The sequence below is a fragment of the Canis aureus genome, chromosome 24 (genome assembly GCF_053574225.1).
Source record: "Canis aureus isolate CA01 chromosome 24, VMU_Caureus_v.1.0, whole genome shotgun sequence".
Taxonomy (NCBI): Eukaryota; Metazoa; Chordata; class Mammalia; order Carnivora; family Canidae; genus Canis; species Canis aureus.
Window position 1 is genome coordinate 4454916 of NC_135634.1, and position 27017 is coordinate 4481932.

General features: G+C 35.4%; 1 protein-coding gene and 1 pseudogene across 1 annotated transcript in view; both read right to left on the minus strand.

The window, feature by feature from the left end:
* The window catches only part of LOC144296591 (uncharacterized), a 429705-nt gene that overhangs the window by 297478 nt on the left and 105210 nt on the right, over positions 1 to 27017 (minus strand). Inside the window, exons 3-5 of the mRNA XM_077869690.1 lie at positions 11522 to 11630; positions 9949 to 10021; positions 9515 to 9563 (exon numbers count right to left, since the gene is read on the minus strand). The gene's annotated coding sequence lies outside the window, so the exon portion shown is untranslated. The remainder of the gene's footprint in view (positions 1 to 9514; positions 9564 to 9948; positions 10022 to 11521; positions 11631 to 27017) is intronic.
* Positions 4685 to 6472, minus strand: LOC144295677 (rRNA-processing protein FCF1 homolog; annotated as a pseudogene).

Below are 27017 nucleotides of genomic sequence, written 5' to 3' on the forward strand. Positions count from 1 at the left end.
AGTATCTTGTTGAGAATTTCTGCATCCATGTTCATCAGGGATATTGGTCTGTAATTCTCCTTTTTGGTGGGGTCTTTGTCTGGTTTTGGAATTAAGGTGATGCTGGCCTCATAGAACGAATTTGAAAGTACTCCATCTCTTCCTATCTTTCCAAACAGCTTTAGTAGAATAGGTATGGTTTCTTCCTTAAACGTTTGATAGAATTCCCCTGGGAAGCCATCTGGCCCTTTATTTCATTTTTTTGTGAAGTGTTCCACAGTAATCACAAACCTGTTTATTTATTAGTCCTTAGATTGATGGGTAATTCCATAATTTCCCATTTTTTATTACTAATAACCTACAATAATATTTTTTGCATGCCTTCTTCTGTAACATATGAGAGTTCCTAAGGGTAGATAGGTACATCTAGGGCAGATATACTAGCTGAATGTAAGGCATGTGCATCTTTAATTTTATTAGATTTTGATTAATGGCTCTCCAATTGCATTATGCTAATTTATACTTTAATTTTAGTCCTTAACTGAACCCCTTTCCCATATCCTCACCAACCCTTAGAGTTACCAGACATTATATAATATTTACCATTCTGGAGGATGTGAAAGATAATCACATTATTGTCATAATTTTAATAGGTTTATTTGCAATTTGAATTAAAGAATATTCAAATAAATGAAAACAAACCTCACATGATCAGAAAAATTAATATTATTAAGGCAACAATATTCTCCAAACAGATCCACAGATTAACACAATCTCTATCAAAATCCTATCTGTCTTTGCTGCAGAGATTGACAAATTTGTCCTAAAATTTATACGGAAATGCAAGGGACACAAATTTGATAAAATAGTATCAATAAAGAAGAACAAATTTGGAGTACTCACACTTTTCAATCTCAAATCTTATCGTAAAACTATAATAATCAAGACAGTATGGTACTGCCATAAAGATAGACATATAGTATAATGAATAGAACTGAAAGTTCTGGAATAAATCCATACATTTTGGGGTCATCTGATTTTTGAAAAGGGTACAAAGACTATTTCAACAGGGAAATAATAACATTTTCAACAAATAATACCAGGACAAATGAATATCCACAGGCAAACGAATGACAATAAATCCTTATTTTAAATTAAAACTAAAATTAACTCAGAATGAATCACTAATCTAAATGTAAGAACTAAGTATATAAAACTTTTATAATAAAACTTGGAGTAAATATTCATAACTTTGGATTAAGCAATAGTTTCTTAGATATAATACCAAAAGCATAAAAAACAAAAGAAAATTATGTTGGAGTATTCAAAATTTTAAAACTTCTGTCCTGCAAATGAAAACCAACAAGAAAGTGAAAAAAAACAGTCCACAGAATGGGACAAAATACTTGCAGGTCATGTATCTGATAAAAACCTTGTAGTCATAACATATAAAGAATCCTTACAACTCAATAAAAAAGCGCTAATTATCTATTTAAAAAGTAGGTCAAGGATTTCAACACATATTCTCCAAAGAAGACATATAAATGGCCAATAAGCAAATGAAAAAAGTGTTCACATCATTGATCATTATGAAAATTTAAATCAAAACTATAATGAGTTTTTATCTTTATAATTCATCTTCACTCATCTTAAATGGTTATGATAAAAAATCAAATAATAGCAAGTTTTGGTAAAGACAGAGAAATTGGAACCTTCATACACTGCTATTAGGAATGCAAATCTGGTGGTGATTTTGTTACAGAATTTAGCAGTTCCTCAAAAAGTTAAACATAGGGTTACCATATCACCCAACAATTCCACTTCAAGATCTATATCCAATACAAATGAAAACAAATGTTCACACAGAAATATGTAAGCAAATGTTCACAGCAGCATTATTCAAAATAGTCAAAAGTGAAAATATCCCAAATGTCTATTAAGTGATGAATGAACATGTAAAATGTGTTGTATCCATCCAATGGAGTATTATTCACCTATACAAAGTAATTAAGTACTGATACACAGTACAATGTGGATGAACCTTGAAACACTATCCTAAATGAAAGGAGTCAATAACACAGGATCACATATTATAGAGTTCCATTTATATGAAATGGCCAGGATAAGCAAATGTACAAAAACAGACGGTAGATTATTGGTGCCTATTTACACATTTCATGCAATCCCTATCAAAATACCATGGATTTTCTTCAGAGAGTTGGAAAAAATAATCTTAAGATTTGTGTGGAATCAGAAAAGACCCCAAATAGCCAGGGGACTATTGAAAAAGAAAACCAGAGCCGGGACATCACAATGCCGGATTTCAAGTTGTACTATAAAGCTGTGATCATCAAGACAGAATGGTATTGGCACAAAAACAGACACATAGATCAATGGAACAGAATACAGAACCCAGAAATGGGCCCTCAACTCTATGGTCAACTAATATTCGACAAAGCAGGAAAGAATATCTACTGGAAAAAGGACAGTCTCTTCAATAAATGGTGCTGGGAAAATTGGACAGCCACATGCAGAAGAATGAAACTAGACCATTCTCTTACACCAGACACAAAGATACACCCAAAATGGATGAAAGATCTAAATGTGAGACAAGAATCCATCAAAATCCTAGAAGAGAACACAGGCAACACCCTTTTTGAACTCAGCCACAGCAACTTCTTGCAAGATACATCTATGAAGGCAAGAGAAACAAAAGCAAAAATGAACTATTGGGACTTAATCAAGATTAAAAGCTTCTGCACAGCAAAAGAAACAGTCAAGAAAACTAAAAGACAACCTACAGAATGGGAGAAGATATTTGCAAATGACGTATCAGATAAAGGGCTAGTATCCAAGATCTATAAAGAACTTATTAAACTCAACAGCAAAGGAACAAACAATCCAATCATGAAATGGGCAAAGGACATGAACAGAAATTTCACCAAAGAAGACATACACATGGCCAACAAGCACATGAGAAAATGTTCCGCATCACTTGCCATCAGGGAAATACAAATCAAAACCACAATGAGATACCACCTCACACCAGTGAGAATGGTGAAAATTAACAAGACAGGAAACAACACATGTTGGTGAGGATGTGGAGAGAGGAGAACCCTCCTGCACTGTTGGTGGGAATGTGAACTGGTGCAGCCACTCTGGAAAACTGTGTGGAGGTTCCTCAAAGAGTTAAAAATAGAGCTGCCCTATGACCCAGCAATTGCACTGTTGGGGATTTACCCCAAAGATACAGATGCAGTGAAATGGCAGGACATCTGCACCCCAATGTTTATAGCAGCAATGTCCTCAATAGCCAAACTGTGGAAGGAGCCTCGGTGTCCAATGAAAGATGAATGGATGAAGAAGCTGTGGTCTATATATACAATGAACTATTTTTCAGCCATTAGAAATGACAAATACCCACCATTTGCTTCAATGTATCCACATAGAACTGGAGGGTATTATGCTGAATGAAGTAAGTCAATCGGAGAAGGACAAACATTTTATGGTCTCATTCATTTGGGGAATATAAAAAAATAGTGAAAGGGGATAAAGGGGAAAGCAGAGAAAATGAGTGGGAAATATCAGTGAGGGTGACAGAACAGTGGAGTCTCCTAACTCTGGGAAATGAACAAGGGGTAGTGGAAGGGGAGGTGGGTGGGGGGATGGGGTGACTAAGTGATGGGCACTGAGGGGGGCACTTGACGGGATGAGCACTGGTAGTTATTGTATATGTTGGCAAATCGAACTCCAATAAAAAAATACACACACAAAAGAAAGAAAGAATACTGAGGGTTGTGGGAGGGGAGGAGGATGGGGGGATGGGATAACTGGGTGATGGATATTAGGGAGGACACTTGATGTAATGAGCACTGGGTGTTATATAAGACAGATGAATTATGGACCTCTACCTCTGAAACCAGGAATACATTGTATGTTAATTATTAGAATGTAAATAAAATTTTTAAGTGCAAAAAAAAAAAGATTATTGGTGCCTGAGGCTAGGAGAGAGTAGGGATGGATATGCAGAGTGACGGCTAATGCATTAGGAATTTATTTTTAGGGTGATGAAAATGTTCTAAACTTAGACTTTGAGGGTGGTTGCACAGAAATGTGAATACAATAAAAACCACTCAATTGTATACTTTAATGGAGTGAATTTAATGATATATGAATTATATATCAAGAAAAGAAAATGGACTACACTGAAGAGACAATACTGTTGTGAATCAGAACAGTGGGAAAGGGTATGGAAAGAAGTGTATGTGTGTGCTAGATTTGATATGAAGTAGAGGAGAGAGGGGCATTGGAGATGGCTTCTTCTTTCTGGCATGACTTTCCAAATGCATAGAAGTACTGTGGACAAAATTAGGGAGATCTGGGGGGAGAGCCACTGGCATATGGAGAAGGAAACAGTGATCACAATTTCTGTTTGCTACACCTTAATTTTGAACCAACCAGAAGACAAGTCAGTGGAATTACTGTAAGTGTTAAGAATTTGATAGTATTCAGTGGGTAGATGGCACATAAAGGTTATGTTAGTAAATAAGATCAACCAAAGCAAGATTATAGACATAGAAATGAAAAATGGCTCAGGATAGAGTCCCGCTGATCCAAACTTCACAAGCTGAATGTAAGCTGAATTGACTCCTCGATGACTATAATATGGCATTTCAGCATTCCTGATAGTCTATGGGTGTATGTATATATATATATATATATATATATATATATATATATATATATATATCTGCTTTTGGATTCTCCTTTGAATCACTTGGAACATCATTAATTAATGATTAAATAATATCTCTGACATGCGTTTATTTTATATTTGTATGAAAATCATGATTTTATTTTTTTAAACAATTATCCTGCAAATAGACAATATACTACCGAAAATCTTTCCATGGCTTCACATTGTTCTTCGATTAAGAAACCACAATCCTCAAATGATCAACAGCAAACTGCATGATCTGCCCACCTCTCTTGCCTCACCTATCCCATCTCCCCACTTTTGCTTTTGCTACTCCAATTATTTCTGGTCTTTAGTTCTTTCATCCCCTATGACCTTTCCCATCTTTGACTCTTCATCAGGTCCTCTGCCTGGAGTTCTTTGCTCTATCTTCTGTCTCTTTACTAGGTATCTCCTAGCTATCATTTGCATGGTGTTTCCTAATCATTTCTGTCTAAGTCAGGATCCCTCATTCTGTATTGTTATTATAGCCCCGGGAAATGGCACAGCTTAACACATAGAAAGCACTGAATCCTTGTTGAATAAATAAATTAACGAATGAATGTTATATAATTCCAGTTCTGATTGTTCTTTTTAAGTACCTAATATAACTTTAATAAATGTTTGTTGAGTAAATCAATATAAAACAACCATCAAATTATACAAGCAATCATCCGATTTATAGAAAGATGCAACAATACTTAAAATGATACAAAATACTGATTTCAAAACATCAAAAAATGAGTATATTTAACCATACTCAGCTCGTAACAGAGCAAATGGGTAAGAAGAGTAATTCATACTATAGCATATTGCTAATATGAACTGGCAACAGAAAAAGTTGGGATAAGAAGGCAGAAAAACTCTATCTTTTAAGAATTAGAACTGAGGGGCTCCATAATCATCTGGCATCTGCTCAGTGTTGTACCTATGGTTAGAAATGTACATGATGGGGGCAGCCCTGGTGGCACAGCAGTTTAGTTGCTGCCTGCAGCCCAGTGTGTGATCCTAGAGACCCGGAATCGAGTCCCACGTCAGGCTCCGCTCCCCGCATGGAGCCTGCTTCTCCCTTTGCCTGTGTCTCTGCCTCTCTCTCTCTCTATTAATAAATAAATAAAAAAAGAGAAATAAATGTACATGATGGGAACTCCAGGGATCTTCTGGATCCTTTGTTTAAGGTCCTGTGGCCACAGTGTAACACTTGTGCAGAGTTACTCTCTGTACTAAGCAGTCATCTGTATAGGTTCCTTTGTGTGTGCATGGCAATCGTTCAAATCTTGGATCCTTGGCAATCCTTAGAGCCACTCGATATTTTTGCCCCAGTTTCTCAATTTCAGCCATTACACAGTCAGTTATACAAGGGATACACTTGGCATACAGACAGTCCATCATTGACTGTATTAAGTCAAGTTTGGCTTTAATGGAAAAGTTGATAAAGTTGGTATCAACCAGGATGTGGTAAGGTGGGCCCAGCTGTGTGTTATATTGGAAGAATACGCAGGAAGGATGTTGGGGGACTTCTCTTTCCTTGAGTGCAGTGGGATCTTTCTTTTCTTTTTTATTAGGTTTTAATCTATCCTTCTCTTTAAGCCTCTGATCTCAGAGACTAAGCATTCGCTTCATGGTCGCATACTTTCTTGCTTTCTTTTGCTTCCCCGTGTTCACGCCGTGCTCTTGTTTCTTCAGTTCTGATTGTTCTGATTTGTCGGTTGTATTCTTGAAATTCAAGGAAAGTATGCAAGGGCATCTGCTTTTAAGTTAATGTGACCTTTTAATTTTTTTTTAAAGATTTAATGACAAAGAGAAAGAAAGAGAGCACCACCAGGAGGAGGACAGACAGAGGGAGGAGGAGAAGCAGACTCCTCCCTAAGCAGGGAGCCCAATGCAGGGCTGGACCTTGGGATCATGAGCTGAGCCAAAGGCAGACGTTTAACCAACAGAGCCACCCTGGCACCTAAGTTAATGTAACTTTCAAATGTAAAATTTGAAATACACTTTCTCCTCTAAATTCAATTGTCCTTGTAAATGGCCAAAGGTGGACTTCACCCAAAGCATGCACAACACAATACCTAGCTGCAAAGCCAGATTTCCACTGCCTGTTTGTCACCTTCACTCAGTTCCTCAGAAATTGGGTGTGGTTTCCTGAACTTACCTGAGGTGGGGGAAAAAGGATGGTAAGAGCAATGTGAGCCACCTCCAGGCCTTTTAGGAAGCAAGAAACCCTCCATGGTCTCCCCAAAGGACCTGTGTTCTTGACAGGGGGCCTGCCTCTGCATGTCATGAAGCTGGTGCTGACACATCATTAGTCACATCACTGGACATCCGTTTGGACATTTTATAAATAAACAAAACCAGAATCACAGCACAAAAAGTTTCTGCCATATTAAAAGGCTTATCCAGACTAAAGCATCTGTGACTTTGTGGATGAGTCAGATCAGATCTCCCTGCAAGTAGTTCATCTTTTGTATCCTTTCTCTTTCCATTTGGGATCAGGATAGCGTAAGTGGAGTGTGGAGATAAACTCAATCAATAAAATATAAATATATAGCATATAAGGAACTTAAAAGTATGTCTAAGGATTGATTTTCTTCTGTCCTTTTATCAGGTACAAGTATCTGTTGACTTATGTATTGACTTTTAATTTTATAATATTGTTAATTTTCTGCATTATGAGACTTGACTTGTCAAAAAAGGAAGAGGCTCTATACTATGGTGCCAGTCCCCTTATTTTAATGGCAAATTATATCTACCAACCTATTTTTTAAGGAGATTGCAAAGTTGTTTCCCAAACATCATTTCTAATACTATTGTTTACTTATATTTTACATAAATACAAGTTAACTGTAATAATTGACTTATTGCCTTGTGACCTCTGGTAATATGTCCCTGATATGATGAAACGAGGCCTCCTCCTTCCTCAAACTTAAGTTATCCCAGAAGTTTTCTCCTACTCCCAGTTTCTTTGTTTTTTTTATGAGTTGAAAGAAACTGCATATAGGAGATATTAGAGTTTGAAGTCCATATGTCTATAACCATCTGATACATGAGCCAAGTTATGACAGAAAGGGATAGATGGGGAAAATTCTGAAATTCAGTCTCAGTCTCAAATCAAGGTGTCCTGTTGAGACCTAGCAAACATCACAAACATCACCAATTATTGTGGACAAATACATCAGTCATTTAACTGAACCTTGTAGCCTGGCCACAGCACAGGGTACTAGAGACTCTTAGAAGAAATTTCTTTGTTACTTTAGGTTCATGTGGACAAATAAAAGACTTATTTTCAATGTATTAGTTACAGGAAAGCCTAGAATCCCAGGTTGTAATTAATCTATATTTTAGATCATTATTCCAATGAAAACATATCATTTTCTACAGAATTAGAACAATATCTCTACTGTTAGAAGACTAAGAGGTGACTAGATTACAAAAAGTTCTGAGATTGATTTTTTGGAACTGGCTGAGAGAAAGTAGTTTTTTTTTCATGTAACTAGACTACATATACATGAAACTTGGGTACTGTGGGTTGGCATCTTCTACCTATCACACTGGCTCCGTTCTGCAGAGACAAAAAAAGTTGCAGATACACAAAGTCTAGTAAGTAAGGATTCTCCTGCCTGCCTTTGAGTTCTATGAAACACCTCTGTACTCTCCTAATAAATTTCATTTTTCTCATCCAGCTCACTATAATCAGATTAATGTAAACAGACTTCAAGGAGAGAAGTCATAGGTGATGAAGTAGACTAGGCCAGAACCAGGTAAGAGAAAACAGCAAATAAAGGCCAATACAGGCCAATAGCAAGGTATTATGATAAAAAAAAAAAATCGCAGAAATACATGTGCCAAATAGACCAATTGAACATTGATTCTAGACTGTTGCTCATACACTTCTGTATGGCCTGGACCAATCTACAGCTAACGAGAGACCAAGAGGGGTTGCTTGATGTCTTTTTCCCCTACTTATTCTAATCCTTCTCTCTCGGAGCACTTTTTGACCCAATCTTAAAACCACAAAAACAAAATTTGTCTTTCTAAAAAAAAAGTGAAAACTGTCCTTCTTTCTCAACCAAAACAAACAAAACTACACTTTGCATCTTCTTGCCCTTACTCAGTCAAATGGCTTCTATTATGAATGCTTTTTCAAATATTCCCTGGTTCCTCAGCCTCTCATTACTATGATAGACCATTATTGCTCCCAGACAATTCTATGTGAACAATTTCTCTCCCATCTGTTCCCTTTTCTTTATTTCCTTTAGAATAGCCCTAGCTGAGATCCTCATCCTCTCCTACTGAACAGTGTAACAGCCTCAAAACTGGTCTCCTTGTTCCTAGTTTTCCTCTTTTGAATCCATCCCTTACAATATCATTAGAATTATCTCCAAAAAAAAATATAGGACTGGGTCCACTATCGTTTAAAGATCTTTGAGGTCTTCATGTTGCTTTAGATTAAATTTATACTTCTTAATATGGCTGTTAAAACTACTTTCAATTTTACCCCAACTTATTTTTTCCAGTTTCATCTCCTATAAAAACTCCTCCTCATGTATCATAACATTATAGTGCATAATCCCAAACACAGTACCTTTTATGCTTTGTGTTTTTTAAATGTTGTTCCCTTTGTCTAAAATGCCTCCCATCTAAACCAACTTTCCCTTCTATGCCTCATGAATTTTTTAAAGTTCTCTGTGAAACTTTATCCATGGCTTTAGCTGCTACTATAGCTCATATGAGATATACTGGCTCTACATATAGAAAAAAAAAGAGAGATATATTGGCTTGTGATACCAATAGAGCACTTACCATACTCTACAGAGCAGTTTCTACAATCATCTCACTGGAATGTAAATCCCTGAAAGCCAGAGACAACACATTATTAATTTTCAATATCCCTAATGTCTAGAAATGTCCCTCAAATATTGAATGAATGTTTACTAAATAAAATTAAATTATTAAATACTCAACCTACAGGTTAAAAATGGTATTCTATTCCTTATGATTTATACATTGCCATGGCAATGTTTTTACTTTTAAAATAACAAGCCAGCAAAGTCATTCATTCATTCATTCATTCATCCATTCAAATTACAGCCAACACATTCTAGAAAGAATAAACATTTAGTGAAAAAAGTCTTGTTCCAAAAATAATTCTCTTTTTCAAAAGTATTAAGTGAAGGATACAAGGATGAGGGAAAAAAATCTAAAACAATAGATTTTACACCTAAATGATTTTCCACCTTGAGAAACTTTCACCAGCTCCAGTTGTGTGATTCATTGAGTTCTTCCAATTGCTTCCTATGTCCAAGTTGTCTGGAATAATATTCTGAGAGTTAGCAGTTGTATGAAGTTAGTATAGCTTTAATGTTTCTGCCAAATGTCATTACCTCATTTCTCAAACTGAGCTATGGAAATAGTTGGAATCATCTTATATAGACCTTTAATGACCTCAAATAAAGAAATAAGAAAGTAAAGGTATGACAGCTACTGAAAGTCTTCTATCCTTTGTGATTCAAATTATATCAATATGACTGACCAAATCTACCAACATTTGCTTAACTTGAGATGTGAGGCTATATAAAAGACAACTAAATAATTATATATATATATATATATGACCCTGATTTTGTAACTCTGTTAGCCAACAGATTGCTTCATTTTTGACCCACAAATAGTCAATTAGCCATTTAGACATAGTCAGGACATAAGTCAGAGATCTGAAAAATGATCAAAAAATCTTACCAACATCCAATTTAAGGCAGAATGAAAGAGTTCAGAGACCATTGTCTGCCATCCTGATACCCTGCCCTTCCCCACTTCCACCCTCCTAAAACTGCATATAATTGTATGTATGTGAATCTCTGCATTTATGCTCTCATGTATATTCAACCTTCACTTTTCAAAGATCCTATAATTGTGAATTCACCTGCTTTCCAAAATTTATTTGTGAACCCCAAAATCAATATTCCTATCACTTTTGTGATAACCCATGAACATGCTCAGGACAGTAAAATATTTAGGCTGTTCAAAGCACTCATTTTCAGCTGAGGTCAAAGACAATGCTCTCCTTTCTTGTTCACGCTAATGAAGAGATGACCAGAGGATGGAGATGGTAAGGGCAGTGCAGTGTGATGTGGGGAGTTCTGGCTCTGGAGCCAGTTGAATGGAGTTTGAATCCCAGCTCTGGCACCTGTTAGTGGGACAGCCTCAGACAAGTCACTTAACACTTCTATATCTTGGTTTCTATTTTGTAAAATGAAGAGAATGGCATCTAGAATGGGTGAGTTACTTTTAGGGTTAAAGATTATACAGTATATACAGTATGTGAACTATATAAATTTATTTATTTGTTTTCTTGCTTGTCTTCCCTAGGAGCTAATTCAATATGTGTGCTAATTCAGTGTTTACAGCAACTTTATACAACATAACTACCACAAATATCAAGAATATACTATATCTAGACATTGATGATGAGACTGAGGTATCACAGTGACTTAAGTTTGCACTCCAAAAGGACAGAGAGCTAATTCTTACCCCAGGCTTTATGTGCATTTATTTTTACATATATTTCAATACTATTACATTGTTCGCCAATTTAGCTGTACAAATTTATGTGCTATCTTGTTTTTTATAATCAAATTCTCTATTTGCTATACAAGAGTATTATCAAATCATTCAAGCCATGTGGGACAGCTGGCTTGTGTAAACTACTCATTGACTGATGTATTTCTCTTGATTATATTACTACATAATACTTATAATAGGTTCAGATCCTTTGCAAAGGTAAAAGACAATTATCAAGAAGTGTCTTACAGAAGTTTCTGGCCACATGACAGATTTTCCACTTGGCTAATTGTTGCACTTGACTTAGATATAAGCAAAAGTACAGGAATTGTTGAATTAAATCAGGGATTTGTCCACTCTGATTAAACAGAAAAACAAAAGTTTTAAATTAAAAACAAATTATGTATTGCTGACATATAAAGATCTCTTATAATTCACAATAATATTATTAAACTAAATATACTTTAAATAGATAAAAGATTAGAATAGGCCATTTAAAATGTATAAAATGAGGGCATCTGGGCGGCCCAGTGGTTGAGTGTCTGCCTTCAACTCAGGTCGTGATTCTGAGATCCTGGGATTGAGTCCCGCATCAGGCTCCCCACAGAGAGTCTGCCTCTCCCTTTGCCTATGTCTCTGCCTCTCTCTTTGTGTCTCTCATGAATAAATAAATAAAAATCTTTAAAAATAAATTAAAATAAAATGTATAAAATGACCAATAAGCACATGAAGAGATGGTCATATCATTAGACATCAGAGAAATGCAGAACAAATAACCATAAGATAACACATTACAAACTTACTAGAATGACTGAATATATAAAAATTAACAATATAAAGTGTCAATGGGGACATGGAAAAACTGGAACTGTCATACATTGCTAATGGGAATGTAAGTGGCACAACCACTTTGGAAAAGTGTGACAGTTTCTAATAAAAAATTTAAATTTATCAGATACCCAGTAATTCAACTCATGGGTAATTACCTAAGAAAAATGAAAACATATGTCCACGCAAAGACTTAAGTACAAATGTTCAGAGTAGCTTTATTCATAATACTCAGAAACAGGAAAACAACCTGTGTAAATAACTGAATGAATAAACACACTGTAGTATATCCATACAAAGGAATACTAATCAATAATAAATAGGAATGAACTACTGAAACACACAACATAGATGAATCTTAAAACTATGATAAGCACTCATAAAGAGTACTTAGTGTATAATTGTATTTATGAAATTCTAGAAAAGACAAATCAAATCTATGACAATAGAAAGCAAATCAGTGTTTCCCAGAGGCTGAGGGGGAGGGGCAAGTAATGTAAAACAGTATCATGAGGGAAATTTGGGGCTTATGGAAATGTCCTCGAACTTGATTGTGGCAGTGGTTCGATGGCCACAGACATATATAAAAACTCACTGAAGATATATTTTACTTTATGCAAATTATACCCCAATAAAATTAATTAAAAATTCTATATTACTGCAAATTCTCACTGTGAGAGAATTAAGAGAAAAGAAAGAGCTAGAGGACAGAGAGAAGAGAAAAATGGAATAATCTGTGGAGGAAGAAAGTAGATAGAGAGAGAAGATTAGGATGAGGTTTACAAAGTTTTCATAATTTTCAAGGGCCTTTAGCAGGAGAATTAAACATAAAAGTAACATGTTGTAATAAGCAATGACTCTCATCTGCCTTTAAATACTATGCCTTTGGGTTAAACTAATAAATTTTGTACAGTTTTTTTTTCATAGAAATAGTCTAATGCCAATATTCATTAACTGAATCAATAAATATATGCTTGTATGCACCATATTGCAAGCATTAAACTAGATTCTAAGGATTTGATGATGATTAAAACATTGATTCTTCACTGAAAGTGTGCTCAACTGAGATAGAGGAAGTTACACACAGAGATAATTACAATAAATATGATAACCATGGAGATATGGCCTTAATCATTTATGTACACCAAAATCACCTGGGCATAAGATTCTATGGAAGAACCCAGGATTACCCAAACCAGCCTAGGACTGATTTGGAATGTGTTGCTTGAGCTGGTTAAAGAAGGATGAATAGGAGTTACCAGACAGAAAAGGGCAGGTGGAGTGTTAGGTTCTAAAAAAGGTGAGAACTATATAAGTAGTTTAGTTAAAGTAACTTAAAAGACAGAGGTGGGGACTTCAAAATCAGATAATAGAGTTTTTTTAAATATTTTATTTATTTATTTATTTATTTATTTATTTATTTATTTATTTATTTATTGAGAGAGCATGAGGGGGTGGAGGTGGAGGGAGGGGCAAAGAGAGGAGGAACAGCAGAGGGAGAGGGTGGGAGAGGGTCAAGTAGACTCCCTGCTGAGTGCAAGCCCAGCCACAGGGCTCAATCTCAGGACTCTGAGATCATGACCTGAGCTGAAGGCAGATACTTAACTGACTGGAGCCACTCAGGCACCCCAGATAATGGAGAGTTTTAAATTAATTCATTAGGGTGATATTCTGAGACAATATTCAGAGAGACTAGCTGGCTATCACAGGGCCAGTTGCCCAGTTTGTCTATCACTAGTGATTTCTCTGGTCTTACCCCTTGTCTGTAAACCAAGATGAAGTCATGTGGTAGGTATCCATAGAAACATCCTCAGACTCATAACAGCTCAGTTCACAGACTTACACTGGACTACTTCACTAGACCTTGCCTCCTGTTCCATTTCTGACCTAGATTCTCATCATTTTGCTCAAAATTCTGTTCTGGACCACAGTATTGTCCTCTAGTTTAATCATAAATATAGGTAGTTTAGTCATCTCTCTTGAACAAAGTTTATCCCCAACCTTTGTCCTCTCTTACTCTTGGTAGTTTCTGAGGTCAGTATGATGACCCTACAGATCTGTATCACCGACCCTTGAGGGAGGTTTGGACATCAAGGGGACTATAACTAGAAAATCATTTAAATTTGAACATGTAAAGCACTGGAGACACACAAAGCCTTTATTTTTGCTGGTCACTGTGTTCTATCTAGTAAGCTATTGAGTCTCTTAAGTATTTAAGAGGAATTCTGCACATATCTCACTTGGAAGGCATTTATTTTGGCTAAATTCAATCGTAAATAATTTAAAACACAGACTGAATGTTATGATTCTTTGAACTGCCTAGAAAAAAGTATCAATCTGAATGAGAGATGTGGCAAAAATACACATGAGATAGATGCTTTGCAGGTTCTTCTTAGTCAATGTAGTGTTGACTTATAGTTTGTTTGAAGGACTGATGGAAGGTATCTTTTTCTTTCTTTCAATCTTTTTAGTGTGTGCTCCAAAAAAGGACTATTTTTAAACTGGTAAATGACAGAAAATATGTTTTACTAACTAATGGCTAACACCTAAAAAAATTTTATGAGGTATGTAATTTATGTGTCCTTAAACTTGACTTTAAAGTATCTTCCTAGAAGATTATCTATTCAGTTTACTAAATACCTAGTTATACCAAACACTGATTTGTAACTTCAGAGTATATTACTATCAGCTCAGGTCTTTTTCCTCCTGGCCTTGATTTTTTTATAAAGCCTTCTCTAACCTTCACCTCTACCAAAAGTTCTTCTTTTCATCATCTGAAATGCTTCAAACCCTTTATAGGTACTTTTCCTTTCATATTATATGCCTTCTAATCTAGAATCCTAAATAGAATACAGTGAAACAGGGAAAGAAGCATGAAAAAAATCAGAACCCAGGTCAAAGCAACTTGGATGGAACACAGCATCTGAATTATCTAAACACCAGAATAGAAGGTCTTGAATCCCATATAAGAAAAGGGATTGCTTTGTGAAAAAAAAAAGAAAGAAAGAAAGAAAGAAAGAAGAAAGAAAGAAAGAAAGAAAGAAAGAAAGAAAGAAAGAAAGAAAGAAAGAAAGAAAGAAAGAAAAGGGATTGCTCCCATTCACCTCTGAAAATGTTTGGTCATTTTAAACAGCTTGCTTTTTAAAACGGCATGGTTGACAAGCATTTATTGAAATCTACAAGGTGCCTGGGCTGCCATACAAACCATAAAATGCAAAATTTTCCCATTTTGCTGATCTACTTCAAAAGTGGGAGAAGAACTTAGAAATTTCATTCAAGAATGCATTTAGGAGATGTAATACAAATACATTTAGGAGATGTAATACAAATGCTTGGCTGGGTATTAAAAACATTAAAAAGTATCAGCATTGTCAAAGCCTAAACTTTGACAAGCTTAGTAGCTCTTGTTATCATTCTGAATTTAATTTTAGGAAGTTCATGGCCAACAAAAAATCAGATAACAATATGAATTTTCAAGGAGACCCTAATAAAAAGGGTTTAGTTTGGCTAGCCTCAAGCATAGTAGGGGAAAACTGAGTCAAAATCTATCTTGTTGTAGAATTGTAAACCCCGAAGTAGACCAGTGTTCCAAGAGAAAGAGCAACTTGCATTTAAAGTAGTTAAAAGAAAAAAAAATAAGTAGTTAAAAGAAGGAAATACAGTCCTGCATCATTTTAGCTTGATGCTTCTTCATCACCCAACTGTGTATATCACTGCAACCACATTATCCCATGAACCTAACAGCTCTATTTTTCAGGGAGATTGTCTTTTAGTCTCATAAAATTTGGTTTCTATCCATTTGATTGTTGTTTTGGAACTGATATTCTAGAGTCCCAACTAGTGGTGTAATAGAAAATGATGAGCACATTTGAAAAGATTTAGCAAGAAGTATGAAAAAGCTCAACCATTAGGACCAAAAGTTTCATGAGACAAGACTTTCAAGCCAGATTCCTGGCACTGTACTTTCTGTTTACAACTATTGGAAAATCTCCATTCTTGTGGTAACAGTACTTGAGATCCAATAGTAACTAAAAACCAGAAACTGTGACATCATCTGAGATCATTTGGCATTTAGGGGGAAAGCTACTGTTTCTCTTTATTCAATTGAATTTTTGGATTCAAATTAAAAATGATAATCAGAAAATATATTTGACCCATTTAAATTATTTTACAGCTATTTAATATGATTCTAATACATGCAAAAATTACAGTCTCATAGAGAATAACACACAAACATCAATATTCAAAATACCACCCAATGTATGTGAAACATAAATGACAAAATTCATTATAATTACAAATGCATTTAAAACAGGTATACTTGGGATGCCTGGGTGGCTCAGTGGTTGAGCATCTGCTTTTGGCTAAGGGTGTGATCCCAGAGTCTGGGGATCGAGTCCCACATTGGACTCCCTGCATGAGCCTGCTTCTCCCTCTGCCTGTGTCTCTGCCTCTCTCTGTGTGTCATGAATAAATGAATATTTTTAATAAATAAATAAATAAATAAATAAATAAATAAATAAATATAATTGGTAAGCAGAGGACAAGGGTCACTCCTAGGTAAAGTAGATCCTATAGTGCTTAATAAGTGTTGAAAGATGATGCAGATATTTTATACCTAAGACTTTTAGTTTGGTGAGGATAAGGGGGAAAATGAGGGGTTAAAGAAAACAGTATAAATAAAACTATATGAGCCAAAAACCCAGTGCAAATATATGGAATTATGAATAGAACAGATAAGCCATTATACTAGTTTTGTGTTATATATTTCTGAAAATTAAAAGAAGTTGGAGATCAGAGAGTTGAAAGCCAAATTAGTGAGTCTGAACTTTAGTCAGTCATTTATGGAGGCATTACAGTATAGGAATTAAGAGCCTAGTTGCTGCCCCCATCCCCCCCCCAACACACAGGGTACCTCCAGAGTTTAACTCCTGCCTTTGTATCTTACAAGCTATCTAATCTTTAAATAAGTTGCTGAACTCTATAAGGCTCAGTGTACTTCACAATTCTCACAGTGTACTCACAAAGATTCTTGTGAGGATTAATTAATGTCTATCCACATAAACTGCTTAGAACTGTACCTGACATATAGTAAGCCCTCCATAATTGCTAGCTATTAGAATTGAGCTAAAAGTAATAGAACTGTAGTGAAGTAACATAAACCAAAGATTTGGGTTTCAAAATGCACTGGAGAAGGCTAACTATAAAAAATGAAACCAATAAAGAGAATGCCACCAATTCTTAAAGATATGTGACAAAGAGCTAAATTAAAGTGGTAGCAGTGGGGGATCCCTGGGTGGCGCAGTGGTTTGGCGCCTGCCTTTGGCCCAGGGCGCGATCCTGGAGACCCAGGATCGAATCCCACATCGGGCTCCTGGTGCATGGAGCCTGCTTCTCCCTCTGCCTGTGTCTCTGCCTCTCTCTCTCTCTCTCTCTCTCTCTCTGTGACTATCATAAATAAATAAAAATTAAAAAAAATAAAGTGGTAGCAGTGGGAAAGTAGAGGAAGGAAAAGATGTCAGAAATATTCCAAAGGTAAATTTGTTAGGACTTAAGGATTGATTTTCTTTGGGAGATAATAAAAAAGAATGAGTCGTGGATGGCTCTAGGATTTCATCACTGAAGAAAGAGAACCTACCTTTTAAAAATCAGGAAATGAGTTAGGAGAGTGAAAGATAATTCATTCAAAAGATCTTAAATTCAGTCACAGGCATGATGCATTTGAGATGCTTATATGACATCCAGGTGGAAATGTCCACCAGACCCCTGACAATGTAGAATTGAGCATATGAAAGAGAGAGCAAGAGAGATGTGACAACCATCAGCTTAAAGGTGAAAGATAGGATGAGAATGAGAGGGTGTTGGATAGTTGGACTGGTATGTGACTTTGGAGAATGCTAATCTTTGAACAGGGAGGAAAAAAAGTAACTAACACATTCAGAGAACGAACAGCCTGGGATAAGAAGGGAACACTTCCAAAGGCCAAAGAATAAAAACTTCAAAGGAAGTAAAAGAAGATTATTATTAATAAAAATTATTGTATTTATTCCCTAAAAGCTCACTGGTGGTCTTTGGCAACAGATTCAAAAAATGAGAACAGGTTGGGATGTCTGGATCACTTAATGGTTGAGTGCCTGCCTTTGGCTCAGGTCATAATTGATCCTGAGGTCCTGGGATCGAGTCCTGCATTGGGTGAGGAGCCTGCCCCTCCCTCTGCCTATGTCTCTGCATCTCTTTCTTGTGTCTCTCATGAATAAATAAATAAAATCTTTTTTAAAAAATGGAGAACAAGGAAGGCAGACTGCAAGGACTAAAGGAGTAAGTAAGTCATCCAGCATAAGGCCTTGAGTACAGACCATACTGTTAAGACATTAATTGGTTTACCATAAAAGAAACTCGACAGTAGGCTCAAATAAACAGATGAATAGCTTTGACATGGATTTTGTTGTTTGATCATTCTAAGGCAAAGATATAAGGGTGATATGCTCAGGCACCTCCCAGTGAGAACAGCATATTGGCCAATCGGAATAGATTTTGGCTGGCAGGTTACAGCAGTGCAGAAAGGTGAATGAGCCTTGTTTTTAAGAACAGGGAGAAACTGAGAATGTTTATAGGAAAAAAGAGTTTTAAAAAAGCCAGTAAAGAGGCAGAGAGACACTAACATGATAAAGGAGATCACTGTCTGAAAAAAAATTTTTGAAAGAGGTTAAAAAATAATGGTACAGAGAGCTCAAGTGACAATTTAGTCATGGAAAGAGAAGAGATATATTTTTCCACTGTGATATAAAGGGGGGAAAAAGAGGTGAAGATACAGAGGAAAAAGAGGTTATGGGGAAAGAGTGACAGCAGAGCCATCTGAGGACAAGGGCAGAAGAGTTGCTGGAGCTCATGTTGGATGACATGTATAGGAGGTGCAGGGGTCATCTTTTAGAATGAGAGAGATGTCATAGGATTGGAAGTTGAAAAGTGTGGAAAATCTAAAACAGCTGCCATGAGGAATGCAATAAGAATTTAACAAGCAAAGAAAAAGGAAAGTTGCATTCTTTATTGACAAGTAGCATTAAGAGCCCAAATGAAGTTAGATAGCATAAATTTGCAGTGAGTAAGTCTGCACAATTTCATGACTTTCTGTAACACCAAGCAGTTTACATCATCTTATTGCCTCATCAATTGTTCCTCAATAAATACATTCCTTTTCAATTTCTTCCGAAATACTTTTAAATGAGTCCAGAAGTGAGTTAAAAATCCAATAATACATGATGAAAATTTATATAGCATAATACAAGAAAGATAAACATATTTAACCCAATAAAGCATGTTCAATTTTGCCTCTAACTACAATTTTTATCCTCATACTATTAGTGAATGATTAAATATTCTCATCTATTCCAGTAATATTACACAAAATATGCTCATATAATCATCGCAATAAATTAAAAAATACAGTCCATTTTTAAAAATATAAGTGATATTCATATTTTATTCCAGGTGTTAGAAAAAACTACATCTTGTAAATGAAATCAGACACATTATGTTTTTGTACATCCTATGAGCTAAGAATGATTTCTATATTTTTAAATGGTTGAAAAATCATAAGAGTTCATGACATGTGAAAAATTACATTAAATTTAAATTTCAGTGTTCATAAATAATTTTATTGGGACACGCCCATGCTTATATTTTCAGATATTGTCAGTGGCTGCTTCTGCACAGCAAGGGCAGCATTAAATAGTTGCAACAAAGACCATATGGTCCAGAGCCTAAAACATTTATTATCTGTCCCTTTGCAGAAAAAGTCTGCAGATTCCTGTCCTATTTATCCACTCAACCAACATTTACTGAACACCTACTATACATTAGGTACAATGTTAAGCATTTAGAAAATGTAAAGATGAAAAAGGGACACAGTTCCTAACCCTGAGGAGATTACAATCTCTCAATGGTAGTAAATTAGTACCATTTTATTGGTATTTTGAAAATTATAAAATCTGTTATATGGCAATGGACTCTCACAGCCCTGCATCCACCTTACATACTTTCCAGAAGAGAAAGCTAAAATGTCACATGTGTAAGGGGGCCTATTCATGGATCACAAAACAGACACAACAAAGTAGAAGCTAGAATCTGTCTTCTCATGCTGGCCCTTGTACCACCTTACATCCTTCATGTCAATAAACTGAGGATAATTTATTGAATCATAAAGTATATGTGAGAATTAGTAAGATAATGTGAATAAATTTTCTAAAAAGTACACTTTTAAAGCTATCAAAACTATGCAGATACCAGAAAGTATTACCATTGCAAAGTAATTGGGAAGAAGGGCATATGCACAATTAATACAAATAGAATATGTGAAGTATCACCAAAGGGTACAAATTAATTGCTGCTACAGTAATCCATTTCAGAAAAGATCACAATTCAGTGAGGGTGTCAAGAAAGATTTCATGACAATGACAACATTTGTGCTCAGCCCAGAGGGATAAGTAAGCAACCCTTTAATAACGGGTAAAGAAAATAATATTTTGTTTATTATTTTTTTTTAATTTTTTTAAATTTATTTATGATAGTCATACAGAGAGAGAAAGAGAGAGAGGCAGAGACACAGGCAGAGGGAGAAGCAGGCTCCATGCACCAGGAGCCTGACGTGGGATTCGATCCCGGGTCTCCAGGATCGCGCCCTGGGCCAAAGGCAGGCGCCAAACCGCTGCGCCACCCAGGGATCCCTGTTTATTATTTTAATTAGTAAAATACTGAAGTTATCCATTCCTCAAAATAATTCTGCCATACCCCATTGTTTCATTGCAGTTTATCTACAAAATTATATCAAAATTAAAAGATGTGAACCTGTGTGCCACCTCTGTTAGTACCAAGAGGCCAGATGGGACAAGCTGCCACTCTACCCCTGCCACAAGGTAGGTACTAACCACTTGTTTCTTGCACCTTTTCCTGTAAGGCAGAACCAGCCTGGAGATCGTTCTCCATACAGCTAGTCAGGCAGTACCACATAAGGTAAAACCGGTCTGACAGCTCTAGACACTTAAGAAATTAAGTGGTTACCACCATATTGTACTTCAGAAGAACCTATGAAAAAAATGCATATTATTGCACTGGGAATATATCAATTTGCTTTACTCTGGTCTATTAATGGGAGACAAAACTATTTCCGACTGAATATGTGTACTCTTGACTACAAATGAAATCTACACTTACTCAGAGTTGAAATACCCTTAGGCAGATTCTGACAGCAACTTCATGTACATTCAGCCTTGGAATGTATTACATGATTATAATAACCCTGATTCTGAAGGTAAATTTAAGCAACTGTTTTTCATTATTCTCTGAGACTGTCCTTGGACTCATTATTTTTGCCATATCTTCATCAATCAGCTGTGTTACTAGTGGTAATCAGGATATTTTGACTCATTTAAACTTGTTCAACTTCCTATTGAAGTAGTATATTTCCTACTTCCCTAACTCACTCCGATTAAGCACAGGAGAGTGAGTTCAGATTGAGAAATTATTCATAAGACTTAACCAAATAAAAAGAATGATGTATGATATAAAATCTTAATATGTGCAAATATCCCATAAATTATTTTACTTTAACCAATTTAAAAAATAACTTCTACTATTCCAATTCATTATGACAGATTAACACCTCTTCAGCAACATCAAATATTTAATAGAATAATTGAGAATAAAGACTCAAATTCAATACAATATCCCTGTGTTATCAATGTATAATCTCATTCAAGATCACTGATACTCAATGTTGGAGTAGTTACTTGATTGCTGAAGAAAATTTCAAACTGCTCCATCCAGATCTTGACTTCAACACAGCTCATGTGCACTAATTTTTTAAAAATAAATTAGTGATAGTATGATTGTCACTGTATAAAATCCATACCACTGTAAAAAGCCATAGCTAATAAAGAGAATGCTGCTGTCAAAATCCAAAAGAAATACAATAGATTAGCTATATTACCAACAAATATTAAAATTATTTTGGTAAGTTATCATCATAATTATCCTAATATCTGGAATATTCACCACATATCTATTCAAATTTATTTAATAAACGAGTAAGTCAACAGCAATATTTTATTCCTTTCAGTTTACTCTCATGAGCTGTGCTCTTCTATTGTCAAAGTAATACATGAGACCGCTGCTGGATTGCCTCTTCATGTTACTCAACTTTTTTTATGGTTTGTATCTTCATATACTAGTAACTTTCCACCCAAACTAGATGAGAGTTCTTCTTTATTATTTTAGAAATAGTTTCATTATGAAATGTTACAAGCATAAGGACAATTATAGGGAGTCATAAAATGTACACCAAACTCCATGAAGTCTATTTTTTTTGCCATATTGGACTTAGATTATTAAGCATTTAAATATTACTAATAGGGACATCTGGGTGGCTCAGCAGTTGAGCATCTGCCTTCGACTCATGGCATGATCCTGGAGTGCTGGGATCGAGTTCCACACCAGGCTCCCTGCATGGAGCTTGCTTCTCTCTCTGCCTATGTTTCTGTGTCTTTCATGAATAAATAAATAAAATCTTTATAAATAAATTAAATAAATAAATAAATAAATAAATAAATAAATAAATAAATAAAACCAATAAAGTCATAGTCCTCTGCAATCTTGTTCTCTCTCCCTCCCAAGAGATAACGTTTATTCAAATCTGGGTTTGTCTTTTTCAGACAAAGTTTTCAAGACTATATTTATATGACTGTAGTAGATGTATCCCTAGATATCATACATTCATTTTGAAATGAATAGACTCCTGCAGGAGTCTCTATGCCCTGCATTTCTTCCTCACCCCTAATAAACCAGAGTTAGCTTCAAAAGGAAAGAATAAATTAGAAGCTTCAGAGGAGTTTGTGGCAATGATGGTAGAAAGAACCTTTGCTCTTTTCATGGCAGGTGTCTGGAGAAGCAAGCCAATTTCTAAAATACCTCCTTAATGGAGAGGAAAGAAGCTGGCTGGCAGCATGTGGATGAAGGCAAATACTGCCTGTTGCCACCCAACCAAGTCTCCTGCAGTTCTGAAGTTACATAGTTTTGTATTTCCCTTCATCCCTGAGACTAAGCCCTTCAGGCCCTTTAAAGGACCTTCTGGTAAGATAAGAGTACCAAGTGCATGAGTGTGCTCATCATGCCTCATCATAAGGAGGATGAACATGCTAAGGTGGCAGACAGAGAAAGTTTTATCTCAACAGATGAGATACTGGATAGATGCCAACAGCCAAGGTCAGCCATGCTCCCCAATGCCATCATGTAAAAGTACACTTATTTGCTTTGAATGAAAAAATTCTAAGTTTACCCAGAATTCACTATGTGTTCTATCACAGGGATTGAAACAGAGTTTTTTAAAAAGTTAAAAATATTATTTTTTTCACACCTGGGTAAATGATATTATAACCACTATGTGCACATTTACAATACTCAGCATCTCAGTTTTAAAATATCTCCCCTCAAATCACTTAGTTAACAAGGTTAAGTTTAAATGTTCTTAGTTGGAAATAATTAACCTACTGACAGCACTTTTTATTTTGTAATCCCTACACCCAGTATGGGGCTTGAACCCACAACCTGAACATTAAGAGTCACACACTCTTCTGACTGAGCAAGCCAGACACCCCAACCTACTGACAAAAGTAAAAAGAACTGCTTCTAAAGGTGGTTAATGGGACATTAAACTTACAGAGCACAGATTACTGAATTATCCTTATACCTTAAGAATTTGCCTTGAATAAGAAAAATGTAAGTAACATATTCATTGGTTTCAAAATCACAAATCAATTAAAAACTATAAATAAGACTGATCCTCATTAAGAAAGTACATTTCTGGCATTCATAGCCTATATATAAGAAACCTTTGAACCTAAAATCAGAACTATGGATTCAATTCTTGTATGTGCAGTTACTGCTGTGTGAATTTGGATTAGTCACTTAGACTCTGCATTTCAGTTTCTATAAAATAGAAACTATGCCACAGGATTCTTGTTAGAATGGTTTTTATGTGACTCATTCTTAGGAGTCATTCTCATGCCTATTATATATTAAGCACTGACTATATATATTAAAAATAGAAAATTAAGCCATTGATCCCTGTCCTCAATAAATTCAGAGTATGGTAGAGGAAACAGACAGCTAAGACTTATAATGTCAGTTAGTACTTCCTATATGTGAGGTTATGAGAGAAAATAAAAGAAAAAGAAGCACTGAAGAGAAAGCTTAGAGCAGTGGATTAAGAATGGGTAAGATTCAGAAAGGTGACGTCTAAGAAGATTCCTAAAAGATGGGATTCATACCACACCACTTCATCACCTCTAAAAATCAATTAAAATTCTTAAAGAAAAAAATGGAAAAGACTAATGATCAAAATTGATAAATAAGTGAAAGACTATACCTATACTATATCTATATAAAATAAATTCAATTTAAAATCTCATTCAGGGGGCATCTAGCTGGCTCAGTCAGTGAAGTGTATGACTCTTGATCTCAGGGTCATGAGTTCAAGCCCCACATGGGGGTGCAGAAATTACTTAAATAAGTAAAACTTACAAAAAAAAAATAAAGTCCATTCAAAAATCACAGTTTATGGTGGAGTTGAAATTAGCCAACAAAATTCAATTAGACCACTAAAATGCAAACTAATGTTGCACCTCCTAGATTCCTAGCAGTGTTTAAAGAAAAGCAGGTGTTGGGCAGCCCCGGTGGCTCAGTGGTTTGGCGCTGCCTTCAGCCCAGGGTGGGATCCTGGAGACCCGGGATTGAGTCCCATGTCGGGCTCCCTGCATGGAGCCTGCTTCTCCCTCTGCCTGTGTCTCTGCCTCTCTCTATCTCATGAATGAATAAATAAAATCTTTAAAGAAAAAAAAAGAAAAGCAGGTGTTAATTTTAAAAATTATAATTCATATTTTTACCCTCAAGGAATTATACCATTCTAGTCAATAAGATTTATATACATGAAATAATTCAAAATATAAAATAAGTTTGTATATAATACAATGCCAAAAAGACATTATATAAAATAAGTGGTCAGAAAGTAAGGAGAAACAGAGCTGTCAGGATTGAGGAAGGCTGTAAGGGAAGATGTGGCAACTAGAAAAGGACTCATCAGCTATAAATAAATCATGTGAAAGGAGAGTGGTAGTCCAGGTAATTGACTTGATGAGGCCCACAGCAAAACTGCATGGAATATGTCACAGAAAAATACAATAGACCAAGGACAGTTAGATTTAGGTATTGATAATCATGAATTAGAATAATCATGGACATATTCTTGATGCCAAAGAAAGAATCCGTGAACTCAAGATCAGGAAGATTTTCATTAAATCATGGAATCAACTTTTTTTTTTTTAGTATCACAATTAGATGTTTAAGTCCACAACAAAAAATTGAGAGAAACAAAAGTGCTTCAAGGTGTTCCCTAAGAGAGATGTAACACTCCAAGAGTCAACCTAGAATATAGATTCAGATTTCTCTGGGACTCCTCCCTAGCTGCCCTTCAGATAAATGCCACAAAAAGCATTTTGACAGAAAAACTTTTCTCATTATAGCTATACCATATTTGAAACAAATACATTTCCATAAAACATTTTGTAATGAACCCACTGTTTCAATATCATGATAACATGCCTGTATGTTTATGTTCATTCTCAGCTAATGCATTTGTCTGCCATTAGGAAAGCATGAATAGAATGTTATATATGATGTGTATTATATGTACATTTTAATTGGACCACTTTGTAAAAATGTTTTAACTTATCAGTAAAACTTTCCAACCTGGCAAATTATACCACACATCCAAACTAGAGGGAAAAAAAAAAAAAACCTGTCTCCTATAATGTTTGAGGAGAATGCTCACTAGAACTAAAACTCCAAAAGAGACTGGAAATCCCATCGGTTTCATAGTTCTAACTAACTGAGAATCTCTGAGGTCACACATCTGGAATGAATTCCAAGTGATTCATCCCATGTAAAGTGGAGATTTAGCAATGAGATTTATAACGTCAAATGGAAACTATACACAAAAGTTAATATTGCTGTAAACAATTCTAGTCTGAAATTGTTCAACATACATCCTTGAAACTGAGTTTGTAGTTTTTGTACCAAATGGGTGATGGGTAGTAAGGAGGGCACTTATGATGAGCACTGGGTATTATATGTAAGTGATGATTCACTAAATTCTACCCCTGAAACCAATTTCACCATATACGTTAGCTAACTAGAATTTAAACAAAAACTTGAAATTAAAAAAATCAAAGCAAAACTAAAAGCATGTTAATACCAATTTATCAAAACAGTACCAGATTTTCTGAATTATTTTCAATTATAAATTAGACAATTTGGCACAATAGTTGTCAAGTGTTTAAAAAATTTTATTGGGATTTTTTGGTCATAGTTTCATTTCATTAGCAGCAAAACATCTCTACCAAACCACTCTTAAATTCATTTTTCTTAATGTTCCAGATAACTCTGCTGTCACCATGGCAGTCTTATTCTTTTTTGTGTGGATTACATATATATTACCTTCTTCTTCCTATATTTAAAATCTCAGTTAATGGCTGTGACCCAATCACTTCTGTCATCTGGATTAGAAATTTCATTCTTAACCTTTCTCTTCCTCATCTCTTCATTTAAATGGTCACCAAGTACCAGATTGAGGGTATCTGACTATGACATTTGCCATACAATTGATCAATCACACTGCTTGATTTGTCTGACCAGGCTAATAAGGTTTGTGTATCTTTCTCCTACATAGTTCTATGTACTTTTCCCCCCAAAGCTACACAATTGAAAAGGTAATGACTTTCTCAAGTAGATTTAACACTAGACCTTCAAAATTCTGATATCTTTTTGCCTTTAATATTCGAATAGAATGGCTTTAGCCCCACTTTATGTA